This window comes from Triticum dicoccoides, chromosome 3B (genome assembly GCF_002162155.2).
Source record: "Triticum dicoccoides isolate Atlit2015 ecotype Zavitan chromosome 3B, WEW_v2.0, whole genome shotgun sequence".
NCBI lineage: Eukaryota > Viridiplantae > Streptophyta > Magnoliopsida > Poales > Poaceae > Triticum > Triticum dicoccoides.
Window position 1 is genome coordinate 158,050,654 of NC_041385.1, and position 12,588 is coordinate 158,063,241.

Genomic DNA, 12,588 nt, shown 5'->3' on the forward strand with positions numbered 1-12,588 from the left:
CCCCTTGTTCATTCCGATACAATCCCACTCTCTCGCTCCTGCTCTCTTTTACTGCATTAGGACAACAACGTTTCATCTGTTACCTGCTGCGGTAGCTGAACCCCTTTATCCTTTGCATGACCTGTCGTTGCCACAGTAAATAGATGAAACCCACTAGCATGAGTAGGAGTTGTTTGAGCCCTGTTGTGCCTACTCATTCATGCTTGTTTGTCATGCCTGCTACTGCTTAGAGTTGAGTCAGGTCTGATTCATCGGGGATGAATCAGAGGTGTGTGAACGTGTCCTACTGTGTGTGAGCTAAGTGTGTGAATACGATTTGGTAAAGGTAGCGGTGAGAGGCCATGTAGGAGTACATGGTGGGTTGTCTCATTGCAGCCGTCCTCAGGAACTGAGTTCTGTGTTTGTGATCCATGATTCAGCTACTACCACGCATTGGGCCCGAAACCAATGGACCCTCTCGGCTTCTTAATCACCATTGTCCTCTGTCCAGGAGTTGCAAGTAGTTTCTGGTGTTTGTAGTATGCTGGAGGCCGTGCGCAGCGCTGACCGTAGGGGTGGGCTGTGATGTGGTAGGCACGTGGCCGGGTAAACCGGGCGCCCGTTTGGTGTCACGGAACCCTGTACACATCGTTTGGGGCTGTGAGCGAAACTCCGGCCGGATCTCCTCATGGATGGAACCCGAATAGGCGATAAACCTGGACTAGAGACTTAGGTGATTAGGTAGGCCGTGGCCGACACCCACGTTGGGCTTCCGCTTGAAGGTTGCCGAGTACATGTCGTGTAAACGGCGGTAAGTGGTGAGAGCGTGTGTGAAGAAGTACACCCCTGCAGGGTTAACATCATCTATTCGAATAGCCGTGTCCGCGGAAAAGGACTTCTGGGTTGCTTATATCAGTTCATAGACAAGTGAAAGTGGATACTCTAAAATACGCAAGATAAGCGTGAGTGCTATGGATGGCATTCTCGTAGGGAGACGGGAGCGGATCCATAGTGGTGTATTGATATGGTGAATATGTGGACTCGTGTGCGCCACCTCAAAAGAGTTATTTGCAGTCGTAGTTCAGGATAGCCACCAAGTCAAAGCTGGCTTGCTGCAGTTAAACCCCACCATCCCTCTGTTGATAATGATGCATATGTAGTTAGTTCTGATGTAAGTCTTGCTGGGTACATTTGTACTCACGTTTGCCTATTTTATGTTTTTGCAGAGAGACTTCGGTCTCACTAGTAGTTTCGCGTGGACTTCGACGTTTAGCTTGTTACCTCAGCTACGATCTTGTGCCCTCGGCAGGATCTGATAGATAGTCAGGCTTTCAAGCCTTTTTCATTTATAGATGTATGTACTCAGACATGATAGCTTCCGCTTGTGCTTTGATTTGTATGCTCTGATTGTTGGGTCATGAGACCCATGTTTGTAATATCTCGCTCCTCGGAGCCTATTGAATAAATTACTTGAGTCATAGAGTCATGTTGTGATGCCATGTTGTGTTTGCACATATCGAGCATATTGTGTGTATGTTATTGAAATGCTTGGTATGTGTGGGATCTGACTATCTAGTTGTTTATCCTTAGTAGCCTCTCTTACCGGGAAATGTCTCCTAGTGTTTCCAATGGTAGCTTGCTACTGCTCCGGAACACTTAGGCTGGCCGGCATGTGTCCTTCTTCGTTCCTGTGTCTGTCCCTTCAGGGAAATGTCACGCGATGAATACCGGAGTCCTGTTAGCCCGCTACAGCCCGGTTCACCGGAGTCCTGCTAGCCCAGTGCTACAGCCTGGATTCACTTGCTATTGACCGACACGTTCGATGCTGGGTCATGGATGCCTGTCCCTGTAAGTTTGTGCCACTTTGGGTTTACGACTAGCCATGTCAGCCCGGGCTCCTTATCATATAGATGCTAGCGACACTGTCATATACGTGTGCCAAAAGGCGCAAACGGTCCCGGGTAAAGGTAGGGCGACACCCGTGGGAATACCGTGCGTGAGGCCGCAAAGTGATATGAGGTGTTACATGCTAGATCGATGTGGCATTGAGTCGGGGTCCTGACACCCTTGAGGTTCGAACACTGGGGTGCGCACGAAGATCTCTCCCCTACCAGCTCACGTCTCGAAGTCTCGCAAAGATCTAAGAAAGAAAGATAAACACACAAGGGACACGAGATTTATACTGGTTCAGGCCACCATTGTGGTGTAATACCCTACTCCAGTGTGTGGTGTGGTGGATTGCCTCATGGGCTGATGATGAATAGTACAAGGGAAGAACAGCCTCGCGAGGGGCTGTTCTTGAGCTGGTGCGATGAACTGCTTGGGTGAGTTCAGTCGCTTCTCTCTCTCTCTCCGGTTGATTTTCCGATACCTCCACCTTGTGGTGGCTAGTACTATTTATAGGCGGAGGCCCTGGGCCTCTCCCCAAATAATAAGTGGGAAGGGCGCCAACCATTGGCCATTTTGAAGGGGAACATATTGTACACTTATCCTGACTAAAGTTGGTCTTCGGCTGCCAAAGGCTCTGATGGTGATGCCGCCCTGGGCTCCACGATGACCTCCATCCTGCCGTTCTACTGGTCTTGGTCTTGTTGCACCGAAACGGTAACCTTTGCCCGATGCCTTGGCCTGTGCTTGCCCCCTTTGCACCAAAAGGGAAACAAGGACGCTGCGTAGGCCGGCGCCCGCCTAGTCCTCCGCCGTCATGGCTTGCATCACGGGCCCCTCGGGAGGTGCCCTGCCTTGATCTCTCCGCCTCCTCGTGAGCCTGCCTGAGGAGGTTGCTCCTGAGGAAGCTCCTCGTTGTCCACACTGCGAGGCTTGGCCCCTCACGAGGGTCTTGAGCTTGAGTTGATGAAGGTGGGCTGCATTGGGCCCCCACTTGAGCCACGCCGCAGGCCGTAGGCAGGCAACTCTGGGGACCCCCGTTCCCAGAACACCGACATTGAGAACACCGGAGGGCGGTGCCGCGACGAGCGAACCAAGGCGGAGGACGATGGTGAGGCCTCGGACGGGAACGAACAGGAGCCGGGGAAGATCACAGCCAGCCGTGGGAGGCGGGAGCAGGCGGTTCCGCCGGCACTGGTTTGGCTTTGGCGTCTCGAGGAAGAAGAGACTGAAGAAATGCGACAGACATTGAATGTCAATCCAACGGTCAAGGTTGCCACAATCGTTTGTTGACTAAGCGGACACCAAGTAGCATACTTTTTTATATATAGGAAGAAAACTGCAAGGAAAATGCGTTCATCTGCCGCCCTCCTCACACGGAACGTTCGCCACATAAGTGACTAGCACCCTTGGTTTTCAATCAAGAGGTCTTGGGTTCGAGTCCCAAGAACTCTCAATTTTGTCCTCCTTCCTTCCTCGCAAAAAAAGGGAAATAAAATCAAAGACTTGGGAAGGCGTACAGAACAAGCTAGTGTACCAGTAAAGAGACGTTGCCGAGTTTTAGAAAAAAGAGAGACGTGCTCCTGTAGCTAGTTCGAATCCAAACCTAGACTATGACTATATATGGTGCTATGCTACTCTCCAAGTAATGAAACTGACATATCCAACGTTTGCTTCTCCTATTCTCTACTTACTCTGCCTACCATCAGAAGCTCTGGCGGCAGCAACCATGTCCGCTGGCTGCTCGTCCACCTGCTCTTCAGCAAGCAACAACTAGATATGCACCAAGTCGCCACCCGTACCATCGCCTGTGGGTCTCATCACACCCCCGCCGGCACGTGCACCGCAGCCGATTGCTCATTGCAACTCGCTGCCATTGGTGTGGTGCCACTGCTGCAAATCACGCAGAGTCATCCGTCGCGTCTCAACCACAATCCTCAACCCTGGCCGAGTCTTCTACAAATGCCTGAATCATGGGGTAATAATATGTTTAAGTGTTGTTCTGCTGCTTTTAGTTGCTGGTTTTTTTAATAGTTTGATTGATGATCTTCCAATTTGATTCATGCAGAAAAGGGAAGATTCGTGTGATTTGTATTTCTGGGAAGTTGCTGATGTGGGGGAATGCAACTATGCTAATTATTTGGTTAGCCAAGGAATCCAATACCAGCAGGTTGGGGTGGTGGACAAGTAACTGAAGGAACGGCAGAAGAGGAAGATGAAGAGCAGAAGGTTAAAGATGCAGTTCCTCTTATCATGGCCAAGCAGTAGCTGTTGAACGGCCTTGATAGCAATGAGGAGATGAAAGAGCTTGTGAAGATAATGGGCAAAATCGATGTGCTCTGTAGGATGATTGTCTCTTTATTTGCATTGTATGTAGCACTCGTGATGTATTCAGTGGCTACGACATGAGCACTTTGCTGAAACTAGTAATGAATGAAACTTGTGTAGAAGGTTGGGCATAGTGTTGTGAACATCTAATGATTTCTATTAATGGAAATCAGGGGGTATCCCCTTTTGATCATAAATAAATAAATAGCAGAGGCCCTGTCGGGTCAGCTTTGTTCTCATTCGAAGACGTCGAGCAAATTGCAGTCCAACAGCAAACTATGTCATCAAATTCAAGTTTCACAGCCAAATATGAGTACACCTAAACAACAATGTCATCATGTTTTAGTTGTCATACAATCACCAAACACAAATCAGCATACGTAACAAGTGATGTTCTCATAGCAAAATACTAAACAACATGTTCATCAGGTTTCAGTTGTCATAGCAAACACAATTTCACATAGTGGATAAAAAACATCTTCTGACAAGCAAATATGACAAAAGCAATGTAATCATCATTCGTAGCAGCAGCGTCAACATCTTCGCCATGTGTATCAGTCTGAATCGTAATTCCCCATGATGTCATCTTCTTCTTTGTCCTCAACGTCCTCGAACGTTGGCTTCTTCTTGATCAACTCTTGTATGTCCACAGCATGACAGGCAATCTTTTCGCCGGCGTCATTGACGTGATGGTTCTCAAAGATATTAGGAACATCTGTGTTATCTTGTACATCAGGAGCAGTGTAAGCATCATCTTGTTGTGCAACTTCATTAAACGAATTCCTCTGCTCAAACCTTTGCAATACTCTCCAGTCATCGCTACATGCAAATGTGTCTTCCAAGAAAAATATCAGTGTTGCTTGATTTGCCAAAATAAAAGGCTCGTTGGTCTGGTACGCCGCCTTGACATTGATGGATTTGAAATAATCATCAGCTCTGGGTTTTGCGATCCTGGAAAACAGGTTGTACCAACGATAGCACAACAGAACCACACACTGATGATCCTTGAAACTGGAGATATACTGCAACTGAACAATGTCTGTTATGTTAGCATGCATTTCAGTTGTCTCTTTGTCATACGTATCCGTGCTCATGATGGCACTGTTTTCTGTCTTCCTGCCTTCGTCTCGTGCAAGGGTGTTGTAGCGCACATCTCCAACAACGCAAGATTCATAATGTCTTACCCGAGTATCAGGACCCATTTCTAGTGAGTAAAGGGCATCATCAACTGCATGCCCATCCTCCCGCATCTTCTTAACCTATGGTTAGAAAATAGACAAGTTGATCATCTTATGTACTCAATATATTAAAAAAACTAACAGTGCACTTCAAAAGCTTACATGGTTCTTGAACCATTTCGCAAATCCTGCCATAACCAGTTTGTCAATGTTTCTTGGATTTTGCGGTAGTAACTCCTCTTTGTAGATGTTGAACAACATAGTGATTGCGTCAAACATCTAAATATATAAGAATGTGCTGCAAGTTTAGTAGATTACGATGTATAAGCTGCAGTACTGTACTTACTTGATATAAGGTAGTATCTCAGGACAGTTATTCAACACATACCAAACCATTTTGTCCAAATCTTTAGGTTTGTCCTCTTGTCGACTCTTCCCTGTAACTCGAACAGAATAATCGAAAACATTGACCCCGGGATTGTCTTCACCCACCTCTTTGCTAAGCTGATCAGTTGTTTCAATGTATTTTGAGCAGAATGTCAACACTTCTCTAGCAATGTAGGCCTCTGCAATGGAACCCTCGGGTCTAGCTCTGTTCCTAACATAGCCCTTGAAAGTGCCTAGCCGCCTTTCAATAGGGTACATCCAGCCATACTGTACTGGACCTCTAAGTAGTGCCTCATTAGGTAGATGAATAGCCAAATGCACCATCACATCAAAGAAGGCTGGAGGATATATCTTCTCAAGGTTGCATAGAATAGTTGGTATCTTGTCTCTAAGACACTCCAAAGCATCTATCCTGATATTTCTACTGCAGAGTTCCCTGAAGAATTGTCCCAACTCTGCAACTGCTCTGTATAAGTCAGGGCGGCCAAATCCTCTAAGGATAACAAGTAAAACCCTTTGAAGTAGGACGTGGCAGTCATGAGTTTTCAACCCTTGTACCTTGTTTCCATCTGCACTGACTCTCCTTTCAGGGTTGGAAGCAAATCCATGTGGGAATCTCACACGTGTGACAGGACCTCGCAGAATTCTTTTCTTTTTACCTTGTCCAAGACGTACACAATTGGTGCCATATCCCGTGGTTTACCTTCATCTTGCACCTGCAAATCCTTTCTGATACCCAGGTGTGTCAAATCAATCCTAGATTTTAAGGTATCTTTCGTCTTGCCTTCAATATTAAGAAGTGTGCCGATAATGTTGTCACATATATTTTTCTCGATGTGCATCACATCAAGATTATGCCGCAGATCCAAATCTTTCCAATACTCCAAGTCCCACAAAGTGGACCTGCGGGTAAAAAATAATCTCTCTTCTGCCCTGCCACGCTTCCTTTTCCCGCTACCATTACCAGGATGGTTTCCTGGTGTAATATGCCTGACCTTATCTAATTCCACTTGAAACTCATCGGCGTGAGCCTCTTTGGCGCATCACGGGTTTCATGCTTTGCATTGAACACTTGTCTTCGGTATTTTCTAGGATGCAGCTTGTCCTTGGAAAGGAAATGACGGTGTCCAATGTAACAGATCTTGCTAAGTATTGCGTATGACAGCGGATTCCTGTCACAGCAAACACATGCATTGTAGCCATGTATCGTTCACCCTGACATAGTGCCCAAAGCCGGATAATCATGGATGCACCAAATTATAATAGCACGCAGAAAGGAATCAGCTGGTGGGCTGCTATATAGGTCTCGAGTGAGAACACCCTTCCATAGCTGTTGAAGTTCCTCCACAAGAGGCTCCATGAACATATCAAAATCCTTTCAGGACTTTTTGGACCTGGGATGAGCAAGGCCATCATGTAGTTTGATTCTTTGGTGCAGACATTTGGAGGCATGTTGTAAGGGATAACAAGCACTGGCCACATGCTATATGTGGCGCTTTGGTGGCCAAATGGGTTAAATCCATCTGAAGCTAAGCCAAGTCTAATGTTTCTTGGGTCAGCAGCAAACTTTTCGTGTTTATCATTGAAGCTTTTCCACTCACTACCATGAGATGCATGGCTCATTACATTTTGATCTTTGTACTCCTGGTTCCTAGAATGCCACAGTACATCCTCTCTTGTTTCAGCATCATGAAACAACCTCTGCAATCTTGGTGTAATTGGAAAATGTCTCAGAACATTATGAGGAATCCTCATCACAGCATCGCCATCTTTCCATCTTGATGATTTGCATTTCGGGCATTCACTTAAGTTGGCATAATCCTTCCGGAACAGAACACAATTATTCTTACAAACATGGATCATATCATATCCAATTCCAACTGCACGAAGGAAATTCTTCATTTTACTGTAGGTGTGTGGCAGCTCAGACGCATCTGGGAAAGATTTGCGGAAAGCAGCCAACATCGCATCGAATTATTTGTTGGTCATCCGCTCAGATGTCTTCACCTGAAGAAAGGTGACCATAGCTGAGAATACTGACAGCTTATTTCCTGGGGTGACAACAACGTTGCATTGTTCCAACATGCGGGCCCACCGTTTTTCTTCTACAGGTGAAACTTCACGGAATGCGCGAGCATTTCGTAGCATTGTTTCAATGTTGCTCAAACTCACTGGCTCCGCCACCACCACCTCCTCCTCCTCTTCCACCTGAGCATCAGGCAAATCAAGATGGTGATCTGCTGCTTCCACATAGTCAATAACATTGACGTTCACAGCTTCACCATGATGAACCCACCTAGTATATGTGACCGACGTCCCATACAAGTGTAGATGATTTTGCACAGTTGATTGGGGTCTTGTAACTAAATTGATACAACTGCTACACGGGCAGAGCACATCTGATTTCGGACCACCGTACTCAGCTCTGATAAAGTCCATGAAGTTTTCAACCCCCTCGACAAATGCAGTGGAGAATCTTCGAGCAGAAGTTATCCAAGTCATGTCCATCTGTTAGACATACAAATTAGTTCTTCTACTAGATATTACAGGAAAAACATATATGCTTTTTTATGAAGTCCAGAAAAAAAATACCTAGGTCGATGTCTAAAGCTATGGCAAGATATTTGGACGAGCAGATCTAAGTAACGAAATATATGTAAAGCTAATTCAGCAAACAGATTTGAGTGCTAAATTATGGCAGGCTGTTTCAGCAGTCAATGAGGCCGAGCACACAGCCATCGAACTATCGAAGGCCATCGCAGCAACAAAGATCGAGTATAATACGGTGTAGAGCTATTTCACCTAATAGATTGGCTACTAGACCATGGCAATCTACATCACAATAAATATATGGCAGGATATTTTAGCAACTAATCGGCCTTGGCATGCCATCTCAGCTAAGCAGATTGAGTGCAGAACAGGGCAAGGAAGCTTCTTAAGCAGAGCATATTGATAGTAAACTACTTCGGCAAACAATGAGATTAACAGCGTCTATTAGCTAACATTCAGCGCTACACCGGCATGAACGGGGCCTTAGTCTAGAATGCGCGTACCATGGGAGAAGCTGGCCGCCGTGCGTCTCCACATGAACGTCGCCAGCGGTGGCGGCGCTGACCGCCGTGCGCCTCCACAAGAACATAGCCAGAGGTGGCGGCGCGGCTAGAGGACGGCAGTCTATGCGAACCGCGGCGCCGACGTATCGACACGGCAGGGAGAGCGGCTTTAGCGGAGCGAATGGAGTGGAGGGGGATGGGGGAGGGGGTTTGGGGAATATTATTGGCTAGTTGGCCGAAGGGCGGTTAAATCGGATTTGGGGGGAATTTTTGTGTGGGGGGGAGGATTTTCGCCTGGTGGGCAGGGGGACTTTAGCGCATGGTCGGTTTCTCTAAGTGCAGTCCCATGTGTCAGTGAAGAGGCAAGCCGAAGCGCGTTCCGTTTGCGTGAGCCGTGTGCAGGACCAAACGTGTGTGGGGTGCAATGCGACTGCGACAGGAGTGATGTGAGTGTACCACATTTTTTCCTTTTAAACTAGGTGCTTCGCCCCCTCAAAAAAAATGTTGCTTCGCGCGATCCATCGATACTACTACTAGTAATCCGGTAATCCCGACTAAAATGGTGCGGCCAGGTCTTTTCCCGCGCGATATGCTGGGAGGTTGGCTTAGTTGGGTTTTTAGGACGAGTAATGCTACACCTACGTAATCCCAGTTACGTAATTAATGTAATGTGAAATGTGTGAGCTGTTGATTGTAGATTGGGGGGAGGGGCCCACCACCATGAAAATCAGGGGAGGAGAGAGAGAGGAAATTTAAGTTAACCCTTTTGTAGGTTCCCGTAGATGTAGAAAGATGTCAAATGCGTGAATGTGTAGTGGACGTACTATTGGAGTGCTTAAGGCCCTTCCTAGTGCTCCAAGGTGTACAGGTGCTAAGGACACCACATAGGTAAAAAATGATGTGGCAAAACAATTAAAGAGGAGAGAGAGCATTATGGTGACCCCGGGAAAAAACGGTGCTAAGCACGCGAACCTATGTAAAAAGACTGTCAACCAATAAATGAGTGAGTTTAGTTATTAAACAATTTCATGAGGGAAGCTTAGCTCGCAAAGCTAAGCACCTATGCATTGTGGAGACTAGTTGCTAAGATTTTAAATGCGCTTAGCACCACATCTAAGCACTCATGCATTGGAAGAGGCCTAAGATAATTTGTGTATGTATAGACCCTATGTGTTTATTTTACTTCGCATGTTAGATTTGTCTCGGTTCAATAAAAAGCAGAGTTGGTGATGATGGTGTGCCTGTCATCCTGCAATATAGGCCGTCCGATCTATATCTAACGGATAGCAAGGAAACTATTACAATTTACCCGCACTCCTCTCCACATTTGCAGATAAGGCTTTCCCTTGTTCATCCTTTTCTCCCACAAGATCTTGATCTTCCGTGCAACGCACGGGCATCTTGCTAGTACTCCTACAATATGTATACTATTGTGAAACTTCATATACATCGGCCGATATTAATGCAAACACAGCAGATTTTCATTACATTTTGAACTTTTATAGGACAGAAAAATAAAAGAAACCCGACCCTAAACCTACTCTACGGCGGCGACCGACGTCCTCCATCTGCGATCTCTATGTACGGGGGCGGGGTTCAAGACCCGTGAAATGAAGGTGCGGTCTCCGGGGAGGAAGAGTAGAACACGGGATACGGACCGGCCAGTTGGCACACCATGCCCTGCCGCCTCCCATGCCCTACTCATCCTCGGAGGAGTCCCCGACCTCGACGGTGGCGGACGTTGGACGGCGGCAAGTAGGACGCATGGCTGACGGTGCTCCCGTCGTCGGCCGCCAACGTGGCCACCGCTTGTGCGGTCGCGTCCGCGTCCGGCTACGCCGCTATTGCATCGCGAGAGGCGACTTGAGCGAGGGCAGCGACCTCGAGCTTCATCCCCGAAGACAAGCTCTCCCACAAAGCATTCGCACTTGCGGTCATGGCGGATGTGGTGCCGGGTAGGAGGACGATGCGCTATGGTGTGGAGGTTAGCTGGGTGTTGCCGCTTTAAGTAGCGCATTCCGGTGAGGCCAAGCGTCCGGGTGCGTCATTAAGTCGCCGGAGTTGGTTCCTCGGGCACCGAGCCTCTTAACGAGGACATACAAATGGACGACATGAATGTGGTCAGCTGGCGCCGGCTGGGAACGCACCGTGCGAGGGCACGAGGGACGAGGGTTTTGGTGTGCCAGGGTAGTCAACTGCGGTCGTGGCAACGTTGGAGATGCCCTTTGCTCACATGCGATCCCCGCATGTCATTGAAAAAGCAAGACGACCCGGCATGGTCTTAGGTCCAGAGGATGCAGTTGGCCACGCTACACCACTCCGCGGACTCGTCGCAGCGCCCCGTGCATCCTCGATGAGCCGGGTGTTGGGGTGTGTTTGGATTGTGGCCAAAGTGCACCTTACCAAAATTTTGGTCATGACCCAAAGATTGGTCTTTGTTTGGATGGTTGCCATTTTTTTGGCATGCCAATGAACTCTAGCCAACTCTAGTTCATTTTTCTTGCCAATGTTGGCCAAATCATGGGCAACCAATACCTCAACCAAAATTTTGGTCATGACCCAAAGATTGGTCTTTGTTTGGATGGTTGCCATTTTTTTGGCATGCCAATGACCTCTAGCCAACTCTAGTTCATTTTTCTTGCCAATGTCGGCCAAATCATGGGCAACCAATACCTCAACCAAATTTTTGGCTACCCAATGCTTTGATGGGGCAACCTTGGGCAGAAACCAAACATACCGTTGGTCGTGCCACAGCACTAACGCCACCCTTGGCACACTGAAACCGGCCGTGTCTAACGACGATATGAGTGTGCCGCTCACCGTGGTCGCCGTGTCCAGAGGCGGTGCTGGAGCTGCGCCCCATTGTTGGCCCCAATGACCCACATGAACGGTTGTCGGTGGCGAGGAGATGGTGGGCCAGCTCCTCCATTGGACTAGTCTGTGCTACGTCATCCCGACGGGTGTGCCCCACATGTCGGTTTCCTTGTTTTCCCGGCCATATTCGAGCGTCAGTGCTCCGCGTTGCGCATTAGTCCTTTCACTATGTAGGCCAAGCGAGACAACTTATTGTTTATTTGAGCCGTTCAAGTATAATCATGTGGCGTTTGCTTATTTCTCATTCCTCTCCAACCCTCTTCTCCATCGATCATGTCGCCCTCCAGTCGAGTCCATCCTCTCGCATGCCTCATTTGAACATTCCGCCGAGTATCATTCGCATGTACCCACCATAGTCCTCTTTCAATAGATCTCCGGACCCCGAGATGAAATCCAGAGGGAACGAGTGGGGGCACGTGATACCTAAGGCGGATTGAAAATTTTGAACCGGTGATCATAGCATCGGCAAATCATATATAAAGGGTATTCAATGTTCGTTTTGTTTTTGAACGTACAATATACTCCCTCCTATCCTTTCTAGTTTACATGTAGGTTTTATGTGTAGTCAAAGTATCTCTACTTTGATCAAGAAGGTATCAACATTCAACAACGCCCAATCAATATTGTTAGATTCGTCCTAGATTTGTACTCGAGATGGTTTCCAATTTGACTATTGACAAGATTAATATTACATGAGATGTATAATGTGAAAATTATATCATTGGAAACTCCTTTCACATACAAATTTGACCGTATGCTTTGTGTAAGTTGCATGTCATATATTATTACTCTAACATTTGGTCAAAGTTAGCCTCGAAAAACGCATTAGGCCCTGTATAGTAAATGGAAGGAGGGAGTAGTAGTGGAAGTGGATCCTCTGACGTAGGTATCCGTGCCTTACC